The sequence below is a fragment of the Neoarius graeffei genome, chromosome 18 (assembly GCF_027579695.1).
Source record: "Neoarius graeffei isolate fNeoGra1 chromosome 18, fNeoGra1.pri, whole genome shotgun sequence".
In the NCBI taxonomy this organism is placed as follows: Eukaryota; Metazoa; Chordata; class Actinopteri; order Siluriformes; family Ariidae; genus Neoarius; species Neoarius graeffei.
In genome coordinates, this window is record NC_083586.1 from 6418922 (window position 1) to 6428872 (window position 9951).

The window sequence follows — 9951 nt, forward strand, 5'->3', positions numbered from 1 at the left end:
AAGTGCTAACTCTCAGAGCAAAGTGTGGCAAATATAAAAATGCACATTGAAAACATCAACAGTGAACTGATTCTGTGACTGTGTGTGAGTGTGTGTCACGAAGTCAACCAAACCCAGAAAAACACCACGGTGTCTTTGCCTCATAGAGTTAACTCGAACACTCCACAAAATTTCACGCATTGGATGAGCCGGTTTAATATGTGCCTGTTCTTGTTCACCTCATCGTTGTGGTGGCGAACTGCTAGCCTGTAGCCCTCATCCAGTTGTGCAGCGATGTTCACTCTCCCAAAAGCCGAAAATTTCAGGCAGCTGCCCATGTGAATCTTTGATGACTCATGTTTTTTTATTTTCTCCGACAAATGATGCATGTCCGAAACTCCAGTGACCGTCCAAGCAGTGTTGTCCGTGGAGCCACCTCCAGGGTGGAAAAGTAAGCAGGGGGAGCAGAAAACCACTGAGGCGTCCTCGCAGCCAGCTCGCCAGGATTTGCGCTGGGACCATGTTGAAGTAAAACCTCAAGTATACGATTTCCCCCCCCCTTTGTCGAAATTTGTTTTATGTTTAGATTTGGTCGAGGGGGGTCCAGCTTGTTTTGTTGCCAATTTAGCTCGATTTGATCACTGACTAAATGGAACTTCTTTTAAGGACCGCACTGAATTGCTTTCCACATCCGTCTCACCTCAGAAACTGAGCAGATCGAACGCAACTTTGCTGCACTTTGCAGTGACATAAGCACGTTAGGGCACGCCCCCCCGGAACCCATAGAGATTGCATTGAAGTGTCAGTTAGGAGAAAAAAAATATATTAACATGGGACTCTATCAGTGAACTCTTGGGCGATTTTCAACGTGACTGAAATCGCCCCAAAAGGGGCGGTACTCTAGAAGCAAGAGCACGCTGATTGGACAATGATACCCAGAGACAGATTAAATCGGCCTAGAGCAGCGCTGGTGAAAGTTTGTTTAAAAAAAAAAACTTTTTTTTTCATTTTGGCAGTGCGTCGCCCAATCGCCCTTATGCACCAGCTGCCCTTGCTCAGATTTCTCTTCATTGACACATAAATATTTCGCCTTTTACTAAAGATTTCGGTGGAGAGAAATGCTAATGAGTTCAACATATTTTTGTAGGCTTTGCTCTGGCGGAGCTGAACATTTTTCATCAATAAATGTTAGAACTGTTTATCTTTTTGCATTGAAGCATCTCCCACACACCCCACAAGGATCCAGCTGTTGGGGGCAAAGTCTAGCTGTGTTTATCTTTCTGGATTTTAATATGTGGAAGTGGTATATTTAAAGCCATTAGCTGCAGTAAATTATCATTTTTCTGCATTTTGACTAGGATCAAGTGTAGTATCTATTCTAATCAATTTAATATCTGATTTGTTCTCTAAACGAGAGTGTTATATCCAGCAGGGTTTTTTTTTTTTTAGAACAAGTAACTGGGATAGGAGTTTACTCTTTCAGCTCCATATGCCAACCTGATGTTGCAGTACCTCTATCTTTGTTCTAGGAAAAAAAAATTTTCTTATTTGACACACTCTTTAACTGAAGTTGATAAATGTTTTTTTTAGAGTAGAGAATAAAAATAGGAATTTGGTCCTTTTATTCTATACTCTCATATGGTATTATAGTAGATTTAGGAATGGTTCCCTTATTTTAAAAAAGAAAGAAAAAAAATCTTTATTTTGCCTGCCCTAACTTTTTCCCTATTTTCTGGTTTTCTCCATGCTCAACAACACAGGTGTAGAATTGGGTGTGGGCGTGTCCCTACCAATATTTCTGTTTGAAGAAAAAAAATCCTGCCCCGTGCGCGGTACACAAAGGGTTACTGTAGGTTTCCACTGGGCGAAACACCACGCCCAATTCGCTCATGAAAATTCACTCTGGGGGCGTGGTCGCGAAAACAGCAAGCACTTTTGGTGACCGTGTCAATTAGCAAGTGCGGTTGCAGTGATGATGATGATGATAGTTTATTTCAAACATGTAAACAAACAATGAATAAATAAGCAGATAACAAGAAAAACAAAACAGCATTTGCAACAAGAACATGTAAAAAGCCACTAAATTAGAAAATAAACCTTAAATAATATAGGGAATAATAATATATCAAAATCAAAAGAAAACAAGACAAAAATACAAACAAGGACGCACTAAGCAGTTTTGAGTTTACATGTCCGAAAAGGAGTGGGCTGAATTAAAAACTTATTTAATCCCACCCCTCTACTTTAGTCAATATAAATTGATTATCGAGCTTCCTTTTATATATATATATATATATATATATATATATATATATATATATATATATATATACACTGTGTATTACTTATTACTAAACTATTCAGATATCAATTCTCTATGACTATATCGTCTTGTCTCGTCTCGTCTCATCTTCTTCCGCTTTATCTGGGGCCAGGTCGCAGAGGCAGAAGTCTAAGCATGGAAGCCCAAACTTCCCTTACCCCATACACCTCGGCCAGCTCCTCGGGAAGAACACCGAGGCATTCCCAGGCCAGCCGAGACACATAATCCCTCCAGCGTGTCCTGGGTCTTCCCCGGGGCCTCCTCCCGGGGGGACATGCCTGGAACACCTCCCCAGGGAGGCGTCCAGGAGGCATCTGAAAAAGATGCCTGTAGGTGCAATTGGTCTTAAGCGATTAATCTCATTAAATCAGTCTCATTGAATCAGTCTCATTGAATCAGTCTCATTGACTCATACCATTGAATCATACCATTGAATCAGTCTCATTAGTAATACCATTAATTTAGGCGTTTAATAATAAATTACCAAACAGCTAGATTATGGTATATTCCAAATTATTATGATCACTACTGATGCAGCACTAATGTATTACTTACCGTATTACATAGACAGGCAATAGCACTCATGTACACTTTGGAGTTCTTTGAGATTGTGTGACTTAAAAAATATTAGTACAACAACAGACACAGTTTAACAATTAACTGAATTTATTATAGCAATGATAAAAATTGAATAATAGCAGTTGAATACATTATGTACAATATGGTCATATACGTGATGAGCGTGTGTGTGAATGTGTGTCTCTGTGTGTGTGTGTGTGCAAGGGGACAGAGAGCAAAAGGGGGGTGTCCCGTACATGACTGCGCAGTATGGGAAGGAGGAGACAAAGAGGGTTTGAATGTGAGTGTGGGAGAATGCACTGTAAAGTTTGAAATAAATCAGGCCTTGGAATGTTATCTAAGGTGTGTCTATGTGTGTGTGAGGGAGAGAAAGGTGTGTGTGTGTTTCAGGGATTGGAATTTTATCTATGTGTTGGGGGAGGTGAGACTACCTCGTGGCTTGCCTTGAGACAAAAAGAATTAGCCGTGGCAGCTAACCCACTAGCTTATAACATTACTAAATCCACTGAAATCTTGATGAGATCCAAATATGTGTAAAAATGAAATTAAAAGTGTTAGGAAGGATAGGGATAGAGCATGCAACAACCTATCTATTAAAAACAACTGAGAGGACACATAGAACAATGATCTGAGTATCTACAGTGTGCACAATTAAACCGTTCCTGAGTTTAAATTCACACTGCTTCATAAAGCTAATTCCTAAGACTATTTTTTCCCAAAATGCCAGTCTTACTTCCAGTAATTTTGCTCCTATGTAGGAATGCAGAAATGTTCCGAAACTTTTGGAGTCCACAGGAGCACGTGAGTCGCTTCCATGAAGAAGCAGAGAATTCTTGGTCTGATGCTTCGTAGTTCGTGAAGAAAAGTCTCTGCTCAATAATGTGCACAGCAATTAAGTCAGAAGGAATCTGGCCGCTTCTAACTTTTAATTAACTGCTTTGGGAGGCAGTCGTAATGTTACTTATAGTGAACAAATAAAGTAAAAACCGGTTGTAACTCAATCTGAGTGAAATAGCGCGATTTAAGTAGTTTTACTGTGGCCAGTGGTAAATGAAAAATGCGCTGAATCTTCCTTCTTGCCAGGCAGAAGTCATGATTTCGAACAGTCTGGAGAGAGTGCCTCTTTATGTCTGTAGACGAAGTTCACAGAGCCAAAGAGATAGAACGGAAGTTTACTGAGTCACTTATAGGGTCATGGAGGATGTGACGTAGGTGATCCCGCCCCAGCATGACGTAGTCCATCGCGGAAGTTGGTTGATGGGATTTGTAGTCCTATATCGGCTGTACCTACCATGGGCGATTGCTCTAAGACAACGAGGGAGGCTCAGCCTCCTCTAAAAATGACGAACATCGTGTAGGATGAATTGCGCTAGGCTTATGTTATAGCCAACTTTATAACATTGCTATTTCAGATCCAGAATCATAGAAATATATGTGCTCAACCCAGCTACAGTGCAAAATCATTCCGTTATAACTTTCCCCAGTTCGCCTAATGTGTGCGTGAGTTTTTCCCCCTCGTGACAGCACGATGCAGCCCAGCCTCAGTGGACTTCAGTGGCATTTGGGAGCTATGCGCTTTTCAATATCAAAATGCAAGACGATTATTGGACAAATACTGTGAAAACGCCCGCCCCACGGACTCCCACCCTCAGTGGACTTCAATGGCATTTGGGAGCTATGCGCTTTTCAGTATCAAATTGCAAGACGGTTATTGGACAAATACTGCGAAAACACCCACCCCACGGACTCCCAGCCTCACAGTGGGAGGGACATGGCAAAGCGTTCCGCGAGGAGACTGGTGATTGGTGAAAGCGGCCGGATATTTTCTTTGATTGACAGCTCGTTTCAAATATAGACAGGCAGCGGTGAATCTCAGTTCAGTCCCATGCAGATTCGCAAGTGCTGTGGTGTATTGTAAGAGATCAGCTTACATTTCGATTTCATTCATTACATACGGTTTCTACCAGCTTTTTTAGTTTGTATATATTTTCATTGTAAATAAAGTGTAAAATATAGTGTTGTCAAGTTTGCTATATTAGTTCCAGAACTTTCGTTTATTTGAGTGACTGAACTTGAACTTGAGGGGGCTAGTCAGCTAGCAAGAAAGCTGCGCACGGATGCCAAGCATTGCTGATTTAATTTTGGCGAAGCCATTTGCCAGTCTTCCTTTTGAGGAAAAAATTAAAATTAAAGAGCAGGGTAGACCAACGCCTCAACTTGACTTGGTGAAAAAGGTAGGGAATAATACTCGTTCCTTTCAGCTCTCCTGGTACGTGAAAGTGAATTGGCTAACAGCAAGTGACCCACATCAACAACAGTAAATAGGCTACTTTAGTAATATGTCATGGATGGACCAAAAATATAGAATCTAATTAAAATGTTTATGCTGAGTATATTATATTGGAATATATATTTTTCTGGATATTAATTAAACACAGCTACAATTTGGAAAACATTTTTAAACAAAAACACAGCCGAGAACATTTCACACTACAGACCTGGATTACAAGTGAAGGGTTATCAAAATTGTCAATAAAACATTTCTCAGTCAAAATAAGTAAAACATAGGGAAAGTGTCACTGAATGAAATGTGCTCTATGTTTGGCTCCCCAAGGTCAGTGCTTGTGCCTATTCCAGAACACTCTGCTGTTACTGCTGAGGTTCCTGACAAAGAGCTGCTTTCAATAATGAGCAATTTTTAAACAACATGCCACAATTTTAAAATATAAAATGTTAAAATATATCCCCCCTCCAACACCACCTTCATGTATATTGGACAGTAGGCTAATGGGCCAAAAGAACCTGTTATTTCACAGTTTGTGACCCTGCCAACAATCAGCCAGATCAGAGGCTGATCTGGGCAAAATTGATGTGTTTTTTCTTTTAAAATCTGGAAATATTGTAACTGACCAGCCTCCCCTGTTTGAAAGACTACCAGCTGCCACTGGTATGCATGTTAACAAGGTGATGTTACATGTTCCTAACATTTTTTGTTTTGATGGTTCAATGTTAAGGGTGGCACAGTGGTGTAGTGGTTATCACTGTCTCCTCACAGCAAGAAGTTCCTGGGTTTGAACCCAGCGGCTGACAGGGGCCTTTCTGTGTGGAGGTTGCATGATCTCCCTGTGTCTGTGTGGGTTTCCTCCAGGTTCTCTGGTTTCCCCCACAGTTCAAAGAAATGTGGTTAGGTATATAGGAGCCATGGCCTGAGGTTGGGCTGAGGTGCCCCTGAGCAAGACACCTTACCCCCAACTAGCCTGGCAAGCCAGACTAAATGTGAATATTTAGTCTGGTCTCGGTCGTAGACATTTCCGAAGGGTGTGGGTAGGAACAACCCGTTGTCTTTCAAACTGTCTCTGTGCGTATAGGCCAACGCTCTGACCAATCAGCGCAACAGTGACTGTGACGTAGTCAGAGCGACAGAAAGCAGTGGGGGAGTAGCCTGGCAAGCCAGACTAAATGTGACAGTGAAATGTCCTTCTTGAAAAGGAATGAGCGGAGAGCCTCTTCCTGCTCATGTTTCAATGAAAACTCCAAGTCTAATTTGTCTAAAACTGATTCCAAAGCAGAGTCAAAAGAGCGCTGTTCAATAGCCGTAGCCATCTTTCCTGTTGTGCTTTCTCCAGTGTCGCACAGCCTTGTCGTCACTCCTGCAAAAGCCCGCCCAAAGAATCCAAACAAAAACCTTGCGTTGTGATTGGCGGGCACGATTTGATGCCCGGGGTGTGTTGTTGATATGGTCTGAGGCTAGACCCACTCGTAGGCAAAAATATTTTTGGCCGCTAGGCGGGTGGGTCTAGTTTACTAGGCTAACCCCCAACTGCTCCTTGAGTGCTGTAGCATAGCTGGCCACTGCTGTGGGTATGTGTGTGTTCTCAATGCTCACTTGTGTGTGTCCACTGCTTCAGACGGGTTAAATGCACAGGAGAAATTTTACTGTGTGCTTCAGTCTGTACTTGAGTGTACACATAACAAATAATGGCTTCTTCTTCTTAAATCTACTCGGCTCGATAACACATGTTAAGTACTGACACAGATACTAATAAACAATCCTGTTGTCATCGCAGTGTGATTCTTGCTGTCTAAAAAGATCTCTTTTCTCCGTGAATAAAAACAAAAGCATGTCACATAAAATGATCAGTGATCAGGTTTATTTTACACCCAAATGCTTGACACTCAGCATCTTTAGGGTTGTTTACAACAATTTAGAAGCAATATGTCCACGAGCTCCACTAGCCTCGGTAAATCATGTTTGGAGCGCTGTTTGTAGTGAAACCATCTGACCACTCACATTGTGGAGCAGCATGGTCATTCAGGCTACTGGAAGCTACACAAAACTTTTTCTGTATTTATAGGCTCTGAAAGAGATTCTCTCACAACATGAGCAAAATGTGCGCTGTTCAATTAATACTGTATCTTCAGCTACTATTAACACATCATATCCATCTTCTGTCAAACACTGCCTGGAAACACAATAAACTCTCTCAACAACCACTCTCTTCTTCCTTTTGGCATTTCATCCAAGTGTGCTATAGCCAAAACAGCTGGAGCATCTGTGTCTACTGTTGTACAAAAAGCAGTTCCCAGGGAGCAGTCAGGGGTTAGGTACCTTGCTCAAGGGCACCCCACATTAGCCTAACTGCATGTCTTTGGGGGAAACCAGAGCACCTCAAGGAAACCCATGCAGACATGGGGAGAACATGCTCCACACAGAAAGGCCCCCACCAGCCACTGAACCCAGAACCTTCTTGCTGTGAGGCAACAGTGCGAACCACTACACCACCCTTTAAAATTTCCGAGCCAGCCAGGAGTTGAACCTAGAATCTTCTGATCCGTAGTTAGACGCGTTATCCATTGCGCCACTGACCCTATAATTTTGCAGCCTATTTGAGCACATCACACGCAGAAAGCCAGAGATTTTATGATGTAATTTTCATGAGACTAGCACTTTAAGAACGATGCAGCCAGCATTCCTTTTTTTTTTTTTTCTAACAGGTGAACAATTTAAGGTCAACCCTGGGCTTATCCAGGATTTCAACCTTGGACCTCTCACAAGCGAAGCGAAACTCATACCAGACAAACCCAGATGACCCACACAAAAGTGCTTATGTGCTACTGGAATTTCATTATATCTTTCAAAGGTTTGACTTTTCATGTCTGCAGGATCCTGCTCAACATTTGAGATGGTTGCATGAGATGTGTGGAGGAAAGCAGGTTCATGTTACTTTTGCTTTCTTCAGAAAATCTCTATGGCTAACCTGACCAAAGTGCCAGGCTCATTGATATGACAGTTAGAGCACATACTCAACTGTAGTGACAGGCACTCCATCACACCTTACACATGCTATTTGTCTCGTGATACGCCAAACCCATACGCAAGGTATTTTGAAGAAAGGTTTAACCGCAGCCTAGCCAAAGTTAAAATCAACATTTTGTGATTTGATGTATCCAATGCCTCCAATATGGCTGACTTCCAGTTTGATGACGACATGTGAAAATACTCTATTTTTGAGTGATTCAAGCAACTCAAGATACATTTTATAGTTGATTAAAGTAAAGTTACTTTCAAAATGAAGCACAGTTAGATTAATTGTGGTGTAAGTGGTTAGGACAGTTGCCTCATAGCAAGAAGGTTCTGGGTTTGCGGCTGGTGGGGCCCTTCTGTGTGGATTTTGCATGTTCTGTATGGGTTCTCAGGGTGCTCTGGCTTCCCCCACAGTTCAAAGACATGCACTTAGATTAATATGGGATGGCCGTGGGCTGAGGTGCCCTTGAGCAAGGCACCTAACTCCCAACTGCTCCCTGGGTGCTGTTAGCATGGCTGCCCACTGCTCTGTGTGTGCGCTCATTGCTCAGGTTTGTGTTCACTGCTTCGGATGGGTTAACTGCAGAGAGGAATTTCACAAGCATGTGATGAATAAAGTTGTTCTTCTTAATTCAAAGAAGAGCACTGATTTTTAAGAGATTCATAAGTGCTTCTCCTTGAGGCAGTCTCATCTGTGTATTTGAATTTTGTGTCTCCTGTGAGCACTGCAATGTTTCTCTGGCTGTTACCCTAATTGTAGCACATTTAGTGTAGTTTGAATGTAAGTGCTTACAAGTTGTCTTCTAGAAGTTCAGCACTTCTTGTACCTGACTTTTGCACTTGTGTAAAATGCCTGCTATGTGATGCAATGTGATCTCAAAAAAAAATCTGCTTGCTGTATATATTTGACAAGGACCAAATGTTGTATCCAACTGCTTGGATGGCAACATGACCTACTCATAGCGGGCTTGCTGAAATAGCTCAGTAGGGAAAGCATTAGACTAAAGGTCCCTGCTTCAATTCTGGGTTTTGGCGTTGAGGAGTGTGGGTTGTGTACGTCTCAGCCTTTGCCCAAGGGCAGGTTTGATTTTTTTTTTTTTTTGCCAGGTCGATGCCAGTAATTTGGTGCTGAAAACAATCTTATATCTATGTCTTGGTTCCATGGTGTAATGGTTAGCAATCTGGCCTTTGACTCCAATGATTTGAATTCAAATCTCAGTGGTATTTCTGAAGTCTTTATTTGTAGCATCTGAGCTAACATGTCCAGGTTGTCTCAACTGCATGCTCATCAGATTCACATAGAAGGATTTGAGCGATGTCTGGTATGCAGAGCAGTTCCTAAATGAAATTATCATATTAAAAGAACGAAAAACACTGGTCAGCTTTTTTTGGTTGGAGTTCTCATCACCTGAAAACCACTGGCTGCTGCTGAGGATGGCCCCACATGAAGAGCCTAAAGGTCAGTGAAGTCACTCATGGTGCTTATAACCATGTTTCTTGAGGGCTTGGCCTGTCCAGTGTTTTTGTTAGCTTAGATGAGAAAGTAGCCAGAATGTACAGCCCACAGCCCACTCTATGATTGACACACCACATTATTTAAAATGTGTGTCCATTTTTTGCGAGGCAAATAGTAAACAAGCTAACTGCAGCTAGGAACTAAAGTTGTGAGTGGTGTTACAGCAGTTTCTGTGGGCTGTTTTGAGGATTGACACAGGGGCTTCAAGGTTCTGCTGTGGCCCCAATCTTCAGCTGCTGTGAAAGTCAG

General features: G+C 42.0%; 2 non-coding genes across 2 annotated transcripts; both read left to right on the plus strand.

Annotated features, from left to right (window-relative positions):
- The first annotated feature begins 1030 nt into the window (after positions 1–1030).
- On the plus strand, positions 1031–1145 carry LOC132866873 (U5 spliceosomal RNA). The gene has a single exon (XR_009650639.1). It is a non-coding gene; the product is annotated as a U5 spliceosomal RNA (small nuclear RNA).
- Positions 1146–1313: 168 nt separating this feature from the next.
- LOC132866907 (U2 spliceosomal RNA) lies at positions 1314–1513 on the plus strand. The gene has a single exon (XR_009650663.1). It is a non-coding gene; the product is annotated as a U2 spliceosomal RNA (small nuclear RNA).
- Positions 1514–9951: the final 8438 nt, after the last annotated feature.